A 16610-nucleotide genomic window follows, 5' to 3' on the forward strand; every position below is an offset into this window, starting at 1 on the left:
CCTGACTGTTCCCTGGTGAGGGGGTTGGAGTTGGAAGGGAGGGTGGAGGGAAATTTTGTATCTTGGTAAGCTGCATGTACAAATGGATGAAAATAAATAAATTAAAAAAATTAAAGGAAAACAAAATTTATCCATTAAAATCTGTTTACAAAAAAGCTTTGTAATTGTATTCATATTATTTCTCAGTTTCTCTTGAGAAGTAGATTCCCACATATTTAATGTTGTCTGCAGTTACTTTAAATGGAATTTCTCTTTCTATCTCTTATCCTGGGTCTTTGATTTTCATATATAGAAATGCTGAAGATTTAAGTGGCTTTATTTTATATCCTGTAACTTAAATGAAATTGCTAATTGCTTCCAGTAGTTTTTAGATGATATTCTCAGGTTCTCTAAGTATACCTCCATATCATATGAAAAGAATGAAAGTTTTGCTTCCTCAATGAGAATTCTAATTCCTTCAATTTCTTTTTCTTCTCATATCGCTTAAGCTAGCATTACTAATACTATATTAAATATTAATAGTGATTATGAACATCCTTGTTTCATCTCTGAACTTAATGGAAATGCTCATTGTTAATTCCTATTGCATATGATATTTTTTAATAATTTTATATAGATACTGCTTATTATTTTAAAGTAAAGTCCATTTATTCCTGTGCTCTCTAGTGTGTTTAACAGGAATGGATGTTGTATTTTATCAAAGACTTTTTCAACATCTATTGATATAATCATATATTTTCTTTGCTTTTGTTATTGACATGTTCAGTTATATTGAGTGTATTCCTAACATTGAACTATTTTGCCTACCTGTTATAAAACTTACCTGATTGTGCTGTTTTATCCTAGTAACAATTTGCTGTAATAGCTTTGCTTAAATTTTATTTAAGATTTTTGCATGGGAGATTGGATTATTATTTTCTTTGAATTGTTTGGTTTTTCTTGGTTTAGATATTGACACCAGATTGGTTTCATAAAAGGAATTTGACAGAACTCCTATTTTAAAATATTTTATGAAGAATTGGAATAAATTTATACTTAAAAAAATTTGGTAGAATTCACTTGAAAATTCATCTGAACCTGGAACCTTTTCTTTAGGGAATTTATTAATGGTTTCTTCAATTTCCTTTTATCTGAAATGGGATTATTTTTGTATTTTATTTCCTCTTCTGTTAATCTGAACATGTTGTAATTTTGTCAATATTCAGCCATTTGATTCAGATTATCAAATTTATTGGCTCACAGACAAGACAGCTGTGAATTATCTCTTTAATTTTCTCCTCATTGATGATTTCATCCATTTCATTTTAGATACTAGGAATTTGGTTTTCTTCTTTCTTTTTTTTAAATCAGATTAACCAGAGGTTTATTTCTTTTATTTTTTTCATAAACCAACTCTTAATTTTATTCATTAAGTCAATGATGTTTTACTTTCAACTTTATTACTCTCTCCCTTGCTTTATAGAATTTCTAATTTGCTATTTAATTGGAGTACTTTTTCTAGCTTTATTTGTTGCAAATCCAATTCGTTGATCTACTCTTTCTCCATTTTATTCATATAAGCATTTAGAGTTGTAAAATTCCACTTAAAACTTGCTTTGACTCTATCTCATAAATTTTGGTATGTTGTCTCATTGTTATTTTCTTGAATGAAATGATTGTTTTTATGATTTGTTGTTTGATCCATTCATTCCTAAAATGAAGCTATTTTGTTTCCAATTACTTTTTGCTCATTATTGCATGGCTTTTTATTTCATATAATTTTGTTCTATAATGATTTGAAATATGCATTTACTATTACTATCTTTCTGTATTTGATGTAAGGTTTTTTTTGTCCTAGCACAGGTAAGTTTTGGTATAGGTGCCATGTACAGCAGAGAAAAAGACATATTATGTTCTGTCATCATTCAGATTTCTCTGGAATTCTATCATAACAAAGATTTCTAAGATTTTCTTCACTTTCTTAACTCCTTATTTATTTTGTGGTTAGATTTATCTAGTTCTGAGAGAGAAGTTGAAATTCCCCATGCTGTTAATGTCTCCTTGTAAATAATCCTGCATCTCCTCTAAGAATGGTACATATACGTTTGATATTTGGTCATTGCCTGTGTTGCCTTTTAAGAAGAAACTTCCTTCCTTATCACTTTTAAAGTGATCTAGTTTTACTTTTGCTTTGACTGAGATCAGAATGTCTACCCCTGAATTTTACTTCAGTTGAAGCATAATCAATTTACCTTGTGTGTATCTCTCTGCTTCAAATATGTTTCTGGTAAACAACATATTGTGGGATTCTTATTTTTAATCCTTGCTTATTTCCACTTCCTTTTTATAGGAGAGTTCATTCCATTCAAACTTATAGTTAAGATTCCTAATATTTTATTTCCCTCTCTGTTATCTTTCCCTGTTTGTACTTTTCTCTTTCCTTTCTTCTTATTCCACTTCACCAATGTTTTGTTCCCTTTCCCCTTTTACTTCTCTTGTAAATTTTAGCTTTTATTTTACTTTCACTTATACCTTCAACTGACCTTTTACCAGTCCTTTCTTCCCTTTCTTACCTTTTCTCCACCCCTTACTTCTCTATAGAGTAAATAGATTTTTATACCCAATTGGAAATGTTTCTGGGTCCAAGCTATTTAATAGGATATACTCAGGGTTCACATTCTTCCTTCTTTCCCTCTACTCTTTTGTTGTAATTCATATAGGTCTTTATGCCTCTTCACCTGGTGTTTTCTATCAACTAATACCTAGCCTTCTCTTTCTTTATGTGGTTTTATTATTTTCAAAGTACTATCAATCAAAGTGCTATTAATCAAAGGTTGATGGATTGATTGATTGACTGATAAGTAGAATTGCTTTATAGTAACTAAGTATCTTCCCCTCTTCTGTCTCATTAGAAATATTCTCAAGAGTGATGAATCACATCAAATTATAACTACTTTATACTTTGCCTCCTTTTCAAGTACCCTCTATGGACGTACAATCCTCATCAGCTAAAGCATCATGTGAAGTCAAATCATTTTATCATACCATTTATATTCACCAAGCATGCTCTTTCCCCCTCCCCCCTTTTAGCTCACCAACCACAATAGTTAGACCTTCAGTTAACAGAAGTAAGAAGTCTGTTTTAATCAATGATCACTTCCTAATTCCTTTATCTGTAACCCATCTAAGTAGGTTCCCACTCTCTCTGTCCCTATGGTACTACAAACCTCTATCTAGTGGATTACAGTGACTTCTTATTTAATTAAATATAAAGTCCTTAGTACTCTCAGTACTGGCACATTCTGAAGGTATCTCTTAAGAACAATTAATGTTCAGGTATGAGAGACACTAGCGCAGTACTGTTCTGCATAAGATGCCCTCATCAGAGAAAGTGTCAAACTCTATAAGCTAGGAAAAATTAAAGTTGGTCTAAGGAAACATGAGATGCATAGTTTAGAATAAACATACAATTAGAATAAACAAACAATTTGTGCATGATCTATGGTAGAGCATTCTGAGCTCATATTGGTCTGATCAGTCACAGTCGGGGTTGCTCTGAAAATTGGCTCAAACACAGTGATGCCATTTTGATCTTCTTTAATGGATAAAAAACAACCATATCCATATTCTCTAATTACAACCTTTTCAGTTGTATTCAAAAACTTTCATTATCTTAAGGTAAAAGCAATTCACAAGAGTTTCAAGTATTATCTTCCCTTGTAAAGATGTATACAACAATGTTCTTGATAAACATTGTTTTGAGTTTTTCACCCTTTCCATTTACTTTTCAGGCATCTCTTGAGTCTTGTATTTGAAGATTGAATTATCTGTTCAATTCTTGTCTCTTTATCAGTAAATTCTGGAAGTCCTCTATTTTGCTGAAATCCTCTTTTCACCTGACAGAATATACTGAATTTTGCAGGATATTAAATTCTTTGTTGTAATACAAAGTCTCTTATCTTCATATTCCAGCCTTTCTAATCCTTCATCATGAAGCTGATATGTTCTGTATAAATCTGATTATGCTTCCTTTGAATTCAAATTGCTTTTTTGGGGAAAGTTTACAAGTTTGAGAATTCTGGAATGTACCTATGAAACTTGGAGTTTCATTCTGAGTTCTCCCTCTGGAGAGTTCAGTATATTCTTTCAATAGTTATTTTGTCTTCTTGATCTAGCAAATTTGGACAGTATTCCCTGATAATTTGCTGAAATATAATTCCCACGTACTTCTTAAAAATCTAAGCTATATGGAAGGCCAAAAATTGGTTTATTGTCTCTCCTGGATCTATTTTCCAGGCCTTTTGTTTTTCCTAAAAGTTACTTTATATTTGTTCAGTTTTTTAGCTTTTTGCTTTGTTTGATGGCATATTGTCTTCTCATAGATTCATTGTATTCTATTTGTCCAATTCTAATTTTTAGCATTTTATTTTCTTCAGCTAGCCTTTCTGTTTCCTTTTCCAAAGGTGAATTTTACTTTTTTATATTGCATTCCCTTTCCAATTGGTTGATTTGAGTTTTAGATGAGTTGTATTCCTTTTTCAGTTGATCAATTATATTTTTTGAAGAGTTATATTCTTTTTCCAATGGTTTAAATTTTCTTTTAAAGGAGTGGATTTCTTTAATTAATTCTTCAAAATTTTCTTACATTGTTCTCATTGCTTTTTCCATTTTTTTATTCATTTCTTCTTTGGTTTTTAAATTCTTTCTTAAGCGCCTGTATGAGGCTTTAGATATGAGACCACTTCATAGACTCTTTTTAGACTTCCCATATAGGAAATGTTTCACTGCTTTCTTCTTTTGAGGTGGCATTTTTTATCATCCCTTTCTTGCATCACAGCTTTCTATGGTTAACAGTCTTTTAGTTTTTTTGCTCATTTTGATTCTTTGAGCTCTCCTCCTTTGATATATTTGTTGTGCTGGGACTGGTGTGTGATCCCTGACTAATCACTGGCCATGATGTTGCCTAGGCAACCCAGAGTACCCAATGCAGAAGGTTGTTCCCTCCTTTATGTCCAGATTCTACTAATGGTTTGATCCCAACCCAATCCTGTCTGTGCCCAGTGTTCCCAGGGTTCACACTTTGTTGGGGGTTGGGACTCTTCCCACTGGCTTTCTATTTAGCTTCCAGCACCTCAAATGTACTGGGACATAAAGTCTCCTGCTAGCTTTCTGCTCTCCCAAATATCTGGGCTTTATTTTCTCTTTTCCCCTCTGAAGATATCCTCCATGATGTCTACAATGGAAAAATTGTTTTGATCTAGTCTTTTTTGTTGTTGGTAGCTCTAGTTTTAATGTCTGTGTAGAGGCTTCATTTCATGTTGTGTAGGGAAAATCTCCAGGATCATGCTAGTTTGTTATCTTGGCTCCACCTGGGAAGTCATGTGTTTCCTTTTGCAAGATGTTGAATTTATCTTGCATTACTTTTCACAATGTTTTTCCATTTTCATTTTGGGGCTCTTCCAAGAAATCTTTTTTTGGTGTTGGGGACCAATTCATGTTCTCCTGTGTCACTTCAGATGTAATGTTTTTTCAGTCAACCTTTTTCAAAATGATGTTTTGTCTATCCTTCCACTTCCCATAGACTATGCTTCTTTTTTCTGACAATGAGTTTTGCTACTGGACTCTTTATCAAGTTTCTTGTATTGCATGATGGGCCAACTTACATATGGGTCTGGGGCCATGAAAATTTTAAACTCCAGGGGTTGCTCACTGGATAAATCACCTTGTGAACACCAGCTGCTCACTCTGACCTTCCACCTTGGGAATACCTTGGACTTGCTCTCTGCATCATCTATGCCAGAACACCGGTAGCTTGTTCACTGGTTTGATTTGGCCATCCAATTTGGGAATGCTAGTGTGGGTTGTCCAATACAATTGTGCCAGCTGAATGAGTGTCTGGGGCACCTACATTAGAGTTTTCCCTACTGGACTTCTGTGCCATTACCTTGTTGAGCCCAGACACTAAGGGCCTCTACTGGAGAACTCTCCTTTAGAAGAGAATGTCTTATTGAACCCCACCTTGCCCTACCTCCCTTCCCTGAGTACATTCATGCTCTTCCTGAGACAGATCATGCTGTCAGATGTTCCACTCCGTTCTGTTGTGATTTCTCTTGCTCCAAAATTTGTTTAGAGGCTTAATTAATGTTCTTTCTGAAGGAAACCTGGGAGAACATAAAAAACTTACTGACTTCTCTCTTCCCTCTTGACTCTACCTACTCTTTAGTCCATAAGCTGGAGTCTCTGAGTTTATCAAATAGTAGATCATTTTAGTCATTTACTGCAGCTTCTGTTTTGCCTAATCTATTACCCTGATCCACCACTCAATTTCTTAGACACTACAAAGCAATTTTGATGATTGTCACATTATAATATAGTTTTATATCTGGTATGGCTATGCCACCTTTCATTTTTCACTAATTCTTGATATTTTGCTCTTTTAACTGATTTTTCTTTCTATTTTTTCTAGTTCTATGAAATCATTTATGGGTAGTTTGATTGGCATGGCCCTAATTAAACAATTTAATATTGATAGGATTGTCACATTTATTTTATCAGCTCAGCCAGGACCAATTGACATTTTTTCCACTTATTAAGATCTTATTTTATCTGTGTGAAAAATATTTTATAATTATGTTCTTATAGTGGATTTGTAGATTATATAAATAGACTAATGATTCATGCCGATTTTTAAAAATCCTGCAAATTTACTAAACTTAATATTTTTCTAAAGCAGTTTTTTTAGTTGATATCCTAGCATCCTCTAAGCAAGCCATCATATTTTCTTCAACAAGTAAGAGTTTTATTTTTCTCTGCCTATTGTAATGCCTTCAATTTCTTTTTCTTCTCTTTTTGATAAAGCTTACATTTATAATATAATTTTGAATGAGAATGTTGATAAACATCCTTGTTTCACCTCTTATGATAAACTGGAATGAAGCTATCTAAACTCCATTACATAAAATGTTGGTTGATAGTTTGTAAAATAGATGGTGCTTAACATTTTAAGGAAAATTGCATTTATTCCTATTCTCTATAGAGAATTATCATATCTAACTATTCTAACATTCCATTCACCTCCTTAACTTTTCTTTTTTTATATTATTAGATTTCTCTATTTCTTAGAGGAGATCCATGTCCTTCACTGATATAGCTTTGCTGTTTTTACATTTGTAACTCATCTAATTTTGCCTCTTAGAATTTGAATGCTTCACGATTTGATCCTTAAATGCTTAATATTGATACTATTTTATTGTCAGTTGCATCATTTGATGCTTTATATTGCTCTTACTTCAGTTTTTTATGGTACCTATTAGAAAGATGCAGTTATCTTCTTTGTCTCATTCAATGAGATCTATTTTTGTTTTTGCTTTTTTTCTGAGATCAGGATTTGTACCCCTACTTGGTTTTATTTTGTTCATTCAATCGAAGAATAATATATTCTGCTTGAACCTTTTTGCTTTAATCTGTGTGTATCACTGTTTCTTGAAAATAGCATGTTGCAGGATTCTGGTTTTTATTCCACTCTGCTAGCTGTGTCTATTTTATGGGAGAGTTCATCCCATTCATATTTACAGTTACAATTGTAATTCCACATTATTCTCCATCTTTTTTTCTCCCCAACTATATTTATCTCTCTTTCTTCATCATATTGCACCTCATATTGTTTTACTTCTGATCACCAGCTCCCTCAATCTGCTATTCCTTTTATCAGCCACCTCTCTACCTTTCACCTTCCCTCTTCTACTTCAACCCTGTCTTCTTATTTTCCATATAAATACATCATTCCCTTTTTTTCCCCTTTTCTTCCTTCTTTCCCTTCCTACTTCCATGTATGGTAAGATTTCTTTATTATCACATCAAAATCAACTTACTCCCACACCTTTTCTCTAAATATATTCCTAATAGATACAGTTCTAAACAATTATAAGCATCATCTTCCTGGAATATAAGCAGTTTAATCTTATTGTGTTGAGTTCCTTTCCAGACTTGTTTATCCTTACTCAGGCAAACATTGAAGGAGCCAAAGACAAGGAGCACAAGTTCTCCAAGATCTCCTAGATCTCCCAGAACCACATTTTTTTTTTTTACCAGAATACAAGCTTAAATATCCTCCCCAGGCCCTGGTCCACTGCCAGTCCCATGGCACTCTATTATCAACCAGTAAATAACACTCTGGTGCTAGAGGACACCAGGTGATAAGGCTTTACATTACTCAAAAACACAGCAGTCCCTTAAATATCTTCTTTGTTTTTTTTTTCGAAGCAAAATTTCTTAATTCAATTACAAAAGGAATGCCACATAAGCTGTAAACAAAAAAATCAGATAGTAAAAATGTCTTTCTCAAAAAAAATCATTAAATTATATGATTCAGTATTCCCAAATTCCTTGAAATACAATTTATTCCAATTATATTTGCCTTCTTAACACACACAAATTCTCAAGACTTGTTACAAAACTTAGGTGACTAAATTACTCAACTTACAAACTTTCAAATTGTATAAACAGATGGGCTCAGATCCCAACAACATTAATTACTTAAATTAGACCTTTTTTAAGCAATTAAATTCAAAATACAAAGAGTAGCATTTAACTTTACCTAACTATTTCAGATCCTAATCACAAACACACACATACAAACACACTAACACAAACACAGAAACAATTCTCTTGTATTACATTTAACAAGCTGAGATTGATACTCTGGCCAGTAACAGATCTCAGAATATAGAAGCATTTTCCCACCTCTCCTTCCAGTAGAGAGATGTAAAATGTCCTATGGATGTTTAAATACACATCTATACACATAACACACTAAAATATTATCCATAAGCACAGGCTTAATTCAAAAAATGAAATATGAATTTCCTATTCCCAGATAAAAAGTCTTCTTCCCCTTTTTTCTTAACTAATTGATCACGAAGCTTCCCAATCCCTCCTCCTCCCCAAACTAGGAAGAAGGCATAGGGCTGTAATTCATCATAGGCCTCAGGGTCAGTGTCAGTGTCGGCATCAGGATCTGCATCAGGGTCTCTGTCATCAATGAGAAGTCTCTAATGTTGGTCCTAGTTTTAGGGGTTTGGGTCAAACAGCCCAGTCAGACAGGCAGCAATGGTCAAAAGGAACAGCAAGCAGGTCCTCCACATCCCATTAATGCTGCAGTCCGTACTTAGGACTGCTGCTTAGCAAGAAACTCCGTCCTCTAAGGTGCTGCCTCAGAGATTCTGCTTCCCCCTTCCTCCTCAATGCTAAATACTTATTTGTTTCTCCTTGCTTTCTCTTTATACCTCCTTGTTCCAAGTTCCTTAAAGTCAGGCCCCTAGTGACAATCAAACTGTTACCTCTCTGAAGTTCTCTGTTCTGGGATGTCTCCTGGTTCCTATTGCTTGTATCTGCTAGTCCTTATCCCAGATTGCACTCAGATAGCTCCTCCTTTGTGTCCGTGTGATGGTGCCATTTGTTATGTTCCTGTTAGACTAGCAGCTCAGGAAGTGTTAGATTCCTGCCAGCTAGCCTATCCTTACCCAGGCAAAGGTTGGAGGGGAGAGAGACAAGGAGACAAGGTCTCCAAGGTTTCCTAGATCTCCCAGATCTCCATTTATTTACCAGAATACAAGTGCTTAAATATCTTTCCAATTGCCTGGTCCATTCCCACTACCCTGGCACTCTACAATCAAACAGTAAATAATCCTCTGATGCTAGAGGTCACTAGGTGATGAAGCTCTAACAGTACTCCCACACACAACAGTCTCTCACATTATTGAATAACTTTTTTTCTTTCCTGTTTACCTTTTTGTACATATATTGAGTGCCTTTCTTGAAAAATCTTATTTTTAGTTCATGTCTACTCTTTTCATCATGAAACTTTGAAAGTTGCCCATATTGCTGTATCTTCATCTATTCCCCTGAAAGAGTATGCTTGGTTTGGCAGGGTAGTTGATTTTTTGGTTGTAATCTAAGCTTATTTGTTCTCCAGATCATATTCCAGATGGTATGATCCATTATCGTTAAAGTGGCCACATCCTGTTTAATTCTGACTGATTCCTTGGTATTTGAATTATTTATTTCTCAATGCCTTCAGTATTTTCTTCTTGAACTGATAATTCTCAAATTTAGCTATAATATTCTCTTTAAGTAATCATATTTCACTCTGGTTCTAAGTTAAAAGAGCAGACTACTTGATGATTTCTCGAAAGATGTCATATAGGCTCTTTTTATGACTTTCAGAGACTACAATGATTCTTTTTTTAAATTTAATTTAATGTTATCCCCCTCCCAGTTATTTGTGAAAACAAACTGCAATATTCACTTCCAGTGCCTTGAGTTCTAAATTCTCTCTCTTGTTCCACTCTACTTTCTCTCATTTAGAAAGTTAGTTACCTAATATAGGTTAAAAATGTGTAGCCATGAAACACATTACTACAATAATCATGTTGTAAAAATGAACATAACCCTACATCCAACTCCCCAAAAAAAATCTTCAGAAAAATAGTGGAAAAATATGCTTCAGTCTATATTCAGATACCATCAGTTCTGTCTTTGGATAGTATTCTTTTTCTTAAGTGTTTCAGAGGCCTCTTGGGTCACAGCATTGTTGATAAAAGGCAGGTCATTCACAACTATCATTTTGTAATATTGCTGTTACTTTTGTATAAAAAACATTTTCCATTACATCTGCTCATGTAAATTTTGTTTTTACTGAGCATTCTATTCACCATTTCCCATAACCAAACGACATTTTATCTCAATCACATCTCACAATTTATTCAGTCATTCCACAACCACTGGGAATTGTCTCAAATTTCAAAGATTCTTTTCATCTTTTTTTAAATCTCTTCATCAGTATTTCAACTGTTTGGGTACTACTTGATCAAATGGTAGGCCTGATTTATAGCCCTTTGGGCATAGTTTCAAATTATTCTACAGAATTGTTGAATTCTTTCACAAGTCCTCCAACTGTGCATCAATGTCTCCATTTCCTGAAATACCTTTCAAACATTTGTCATTTTTCTCCTTATGTCCTATTCACCAATCCAATAGGCACAGATAGTACTTCATAACTGTTCCAACCCACATTTCTCTAATCAGTGGTGCATCAGGAAAATTTAAACTGATTAAAAAGATTTCATTGATAAACTAATCTGAAAGCTGTTTGTATCTCATGATCAGGACAGCTTGGTTGTGCAGTGGATATAACACCAGCCCTGGAGTCAGGAGGACCTGAGTTCAAATCCAGAATCACACACTTAAAAATTGCCTAGCTGTGTGGCTTTGTGCAGGTCACTTAATCCTATTGCCTTGCAAATAATGTAATTTTTTAAGTACTACATATCTCACAAACATTTATCATTTAGAGAATGATTCTTTTTTATAGATTTTACTCAATTAGCTATATTTGAGAAACTTTTATTAGAGAATTATGCTTCAATATTTTTCCCACAATTACTACTGCTAGCTGTACTTCCCTCCACTCTATTCCCCCCACCCCATTTATTCTATTCTCTCTCCCTTTTCACACTGTCCCATATCAAAAGAGTATTGTATCTAACTACCTCTCCCACAATCTTCCCTGTCTTCTATATCCCTCTCCCTATCCCCTTTCTCTTTTCCCTTTCTTCTCCTACCTTTTCTAGGATAAGATAGAATTCTATACCCAAATGAGTGTGTATGTTACTCTATCTCTGAGCCAATTCCAATGAGAGCAAGACTCACTCAGTCCCCTTCCCCTCACCCTCTTCCACTCCCCTGAAAAATACTTTTTCTAACCTCTTTTATGTAAAATAACTTATCCCATTCTAACTCTCCTTTCCCTTTCTCCCAGTCCATTTCTCTTTTATCAACTAACTCCATCTTTTTAATATATTATACCTTCAAATTCAACTCCAAAGTCACTTCCTAAGGTTATGATGTTTTACAGTTTCTTACTCATTGTCAGCTTAGGTTATAGTTACAAAAGTTGAACTTTGCTCCTGGTCCACAGTGGGGCACCCTCCCAAGCTTCTTCAACTGGAGACCAAAGGCTAGCTCATTATCTTTCTGAACTGTGGGGCTTGAGGTACTAGTGGCTTCCCCTCTGTGTGCAGTTCACTGGCCTACCTTCACCAGTTATGCTGTGGTTCTGGAGCTCACAATTTTCTTTCTATGCAGGACTAGAATTATTTCACTTTGCCTGCTGTACCACTGACTTGTTGAAGTCTAAAGGGGCCTTGGATTGCCGAACTGTGCTGGGGTAGGGGGGAGCTTCCCAATACCTTTCTCTGCATTGATCTGACCTGTGTCAACCTTCCCTCTTACCCTCTAAGCCTTTCATGAACTCCCTCCAAGATATCTCAATTTTGAAAATTGATCCATTATATCTCTTTAAAGATTTGATTATTACTGTTTCTGAAGGAAGTTGAGAAGATGTCAAGGTAGTTTTTGACTTCTCTCTGCCATTTTGTTTCTGCCTTCTACTTACATCATAGCCAGTGAGTAATGGCTGAAATTACAATCAGTTTGGCAAAGGAAGGCCAGAGAAGCTGTGTCATAAGCATTAAGTTAGATCTCAAGAACTAGAAGATGATGGAAGAAGTGAGAAAAAAATATGTAAGATGAATGCAAGTTTTAGTTCTTATTTAAGAGATGTTCTAGAAGGAACAAGGGAAGGAATGAGTGGGGACCTGGTATTTAGGGGTATAGAAAGAAAAGTTAAGAGTGCTGGAGATCCCAAACTGAAACAATGAGGAACAAAGAAGAAGGTCTTAATAATTCCAGGAAAGTGTTCAGAATTATAATAGTGAGATGTTACTGGATGAAAGATTGCTAATTACAAGAGAATTAGTTCAGAAAGATTAGCAACTTAATTTGGCATAGCCTCAATACCAGGAAGCATCAATTTAGTGAGTGTATCCAGTTCAGAAATTTTTGGACAAAATTCTGGCCTGACCTATCTGTAGAGGGAGAAGAGAAATGCATTTAATTAGTTTTTCCTCTTGTGAACTATCTAATGATTTGAGAGGACTCACCTCTGAAACTGAACTTCAAATGAAGTTGCTAATCTTTCTGAACTAACAAATCCCAGAGACAACTCCTTTCCTAACACTAACCAATGTAGTGGATCCTAGCGTAAAGATGCAAACCATATAGAACACAAACAGATAAATCTAAATATCTAAATATCTTTTAATTTTATAACAAGTCTGATAATCTCTTCTTACTAATTAGAAGTTTGTGTTTTTGAGCAGAAAGATTAGTATGCAGGCGCTAGATTGTGCTAGAATATTACAGGTGCCAGGAAGATATAGCTTCATATGTATCAAAGCCACAACAGTAGTTATTGCCCATGCAAATTATTTCTTGTTTGAAAATGTATTATTTTCCTATACATTTAAATTAATACATTTGAGTGTACTTTTCATTTTTCCTTTTGTCTTTATCTGACCAATAAGTGTTCAGGCTGTAGAGCAATATCTGTTTATTGCTCTGTCTATAGAATAATGATTATAAATAAACTATTTTATATAGACCTACTACCAGTATTATTTGCTTTTCATGCTTTGTTTATGATTGATTGTGAAATACTATGGTTATGTACACACTCTTGCAATGTACATCCTCAGGTAATAACTTAAATAATGAAGGACAAATCTTCTGTATGCAGTATCTAGTGCATATGTTGATTATCTGGTGCACAAGGGAAATCATTTTAATTTCAAAGTGCTGATGTTTGTGCTTATGGTATGTAATTACCATATTTCAAGTATCCCCCAGAGAATTTTTCAAGACCCTACAAAAATGTGTACCCATGTGAGGGATTTAATAATAAGCCTATTACCATCCTCATTGGTGGGGATTAAATGCTCAATGATACCTACTCTATAAAGGTGAAGAGGATGAGAAATCCAGAGAAGAAAGTTTCTAGTCTGTCTTCTACCTACCAGAAAGAAGATAGGTCTTTCCAGAATGAGAGGCCCGTAAATGGAGAAAATGACCCTGAGAAGACAACATGCAAAATATCTACTACCTCAATCATGTATCTGTGCTCAGTTTGCTCACCTGGAAACTTCAGGAATTTCATTTGAATTTAATTTAGGACACTGTATGTTATACTCTAATATTTCACTCTCAATATTAGATGCATAAAACTTCTATGATTTTTATTTGGTTTTATTAAAAATTTACTAGATGAAGTAATTGTGTGTTAGGTATTTGTTGAGAAGGGGATGCCACTTTGAATATACATCTTGACACATGTTTTCCTTAATAAAGGATAAAGATTAAGAAGATTTTTTTTCATTTCAAAATTATTTCCTCTTGGATAAAGCTATTTCATGGATTTTATCTGTAATTCTTGCCAGGTATCTTTTCTCTGAAGAAATCAAAGTGGTGAGCAACGAGAGAAAAATACCTTTTTTTTCTCTTTCTTGCAATAATCAATATCTTTGGTGAAGGGTGAGTATGAAACACTTTAGAGATATCTAGCCATGTCTGCCTGAAAGTCACATCTGCACTGACATATATGGACACAAGTAACCCACATAAGCCACAAACACATATACTTGTCTTATATTCATATTTAATGTTATATTTATCTTACCTATTTTGTTTGTCTTCCAAAATTCCTCAACTCTGAAAATCGTTAACTCAGGAATACTTAGAAGTTTCCAGTTAAGAGTAGAATAAACACTCAGCCAAGTTCATTTATCATTACTCTCTAAACATCTTTAAAATAATACCTTAATACACTTAGAATAGCAGAGCAAAAAAAAAAAGCCAAGGTGGCTGGAAAGAAAAATTCTGACAAGTAGATGGAGGCTGTGACAGAGTTCATGTTTATGTGAACTGAGTGATAGAAATAGGTGGTGGCAACAGAATGAACAAAAGTTAAAGGAGTAGGGAAAACAATATGGTATGGAGGAATCAGTAACTTACTTATGCTCTCCTGGGTTTCCCATAGAAACAACATTAAATGGAGTTTGGAGCAACATAATGGCCAAAACAAGAGTGGAGCATTGTTGAGCAAGATCTGTTTCAGGTGAAGCATGACTGTGACCAGGGCAGGAAGTAGAAAATCAGCATGAGAGCAGTATGGCAAGGTGGGAACCAACAGGAGCTTCTCAGCCATAGGAAAGGTATCCCACTGAGGTCTTTAGAGTCCAGGATCAGGAGGTCAATGGCACAACAAGTCATCTGGAAGAACTCCAACACAGATAATCCAGACCCTCAATCAGATGGCATTACTGGACTGGATTGTACAACCCAGGCAGCAAGTTACTAACAATCCCAACTCAGAAAGCCTAATCAAGTGAGCAAGCCACTAGCATTCCCTATGTAGATGAAAAGAGAGCAAGCTACTGGCACTCATAACACAGATGCCTCAGTGAGTAATTCCCTGGTGCTCCCTATATGGATGGTTCTAGACTTCTGAACAGGCCTCTCTATTCTCAATGCTCAAAGGCAGTGAGTGGGTCCGTCACCAAAACAAGAATCTTGAAAAAAGAATCCAGTAACAAAACTGAAAATGAGTAAGAAAGGTCAGAGAAAAACAGGATCTATAGAAAGCTACCTTGGAGTTAAGGATGGGCAAAACACCATCTCAAAAGAATATGGCTGAAAACGCATTACATATGAAACTGCACAGGATAATATGAATTGCTCTTGAGACCAAAAGACTTCTTAGAAGAACTAAAAAAAAAGATTTTAAAAATCAATTAAAGGCTAAGCTAGGTGGCACAGTGAATTGAGCACAAGTCCTGGAGTCAGGAGGCTCAGAGGTCAAATCTAGCCTCAGACAAATAATACTTCCTTAGCTATGTGAGCTTGGACAACTAATTTAAGCCAATTTTCTTGAAATAACAAAACAGAAAATAAGTCAAGTAGAACTGAATAATGATAAAATATGGTTAACTTATTCATCTAAGTAGTACAATAATCAAAGATGATTCCAAAATATATGAGATGGTAAATACCATCCATATTCAGAGAAGGAAATGTGGAGTTTAAATGTAGACCAAAGCCTACTATTTTCAGTTTTCAAAAGTTGTCTTTTCTAATGTTTTGCTTTCTTCTATTTGGATGTGATTCCCCTTTCACAACTTTTTCTATGTTTAACATGGCTGTATTTGTTAAAAAAAATATTTTTTAAAAATAACCATTGTATGTGGTTGGAAAAATAAATAAAATATTTAAATTTAAAAATCAAGTAGAAAAATTTTGAAAAGAAATGAAAGAGAAATTCAGCATCATGCAAAATGAAGTACAAAAATAGAAGAAGAAAATAAATTCTGCAAAAATACAATTGAATAAATGGATAAACAAATGGGAAAAGATAACAATTACTTTAAAAATAAAATTGATTGGTTTGAAAAGGAGATACAAAGGCTAACTGAAGTAATTAATTCCTTGAAGAAAAGACTGAAGCAAGCAGAGACTAATGACTCCATTAAACCTCAATAATCCTTGAAGCAAAAATTTTTTAAATGATTTAAAAAATAGAAGAAAATGTAAAATATGTCATTGGAGGAGCAAGTGATCTGGAAAGTAGATCCAGGACAGTTATATCATTTAGTAAAATAGGTGCCCTTAATATTTTCCTGATTAAGAAAAGAGGAATGAACAAAAACAAAAAAATTCATCTTCAAACAGTGTACTCAAAA

The sequence above is a fragment of the Macrotis lagotis genome, chromosome X, assembly GCF_037893015.1.
Source record: "Macrotis lagotis isolate mMagLag1 chromosome X, bilby.v1.9.chrom.fasta, whole genome shotgun sequence".
Taxonomy (NCBI): Eukaryota; Metazoa; Chordata; class Mammalia; order Peramelemorphia; family Peramelidae; genus Macrotis; species Macrotis lagotis.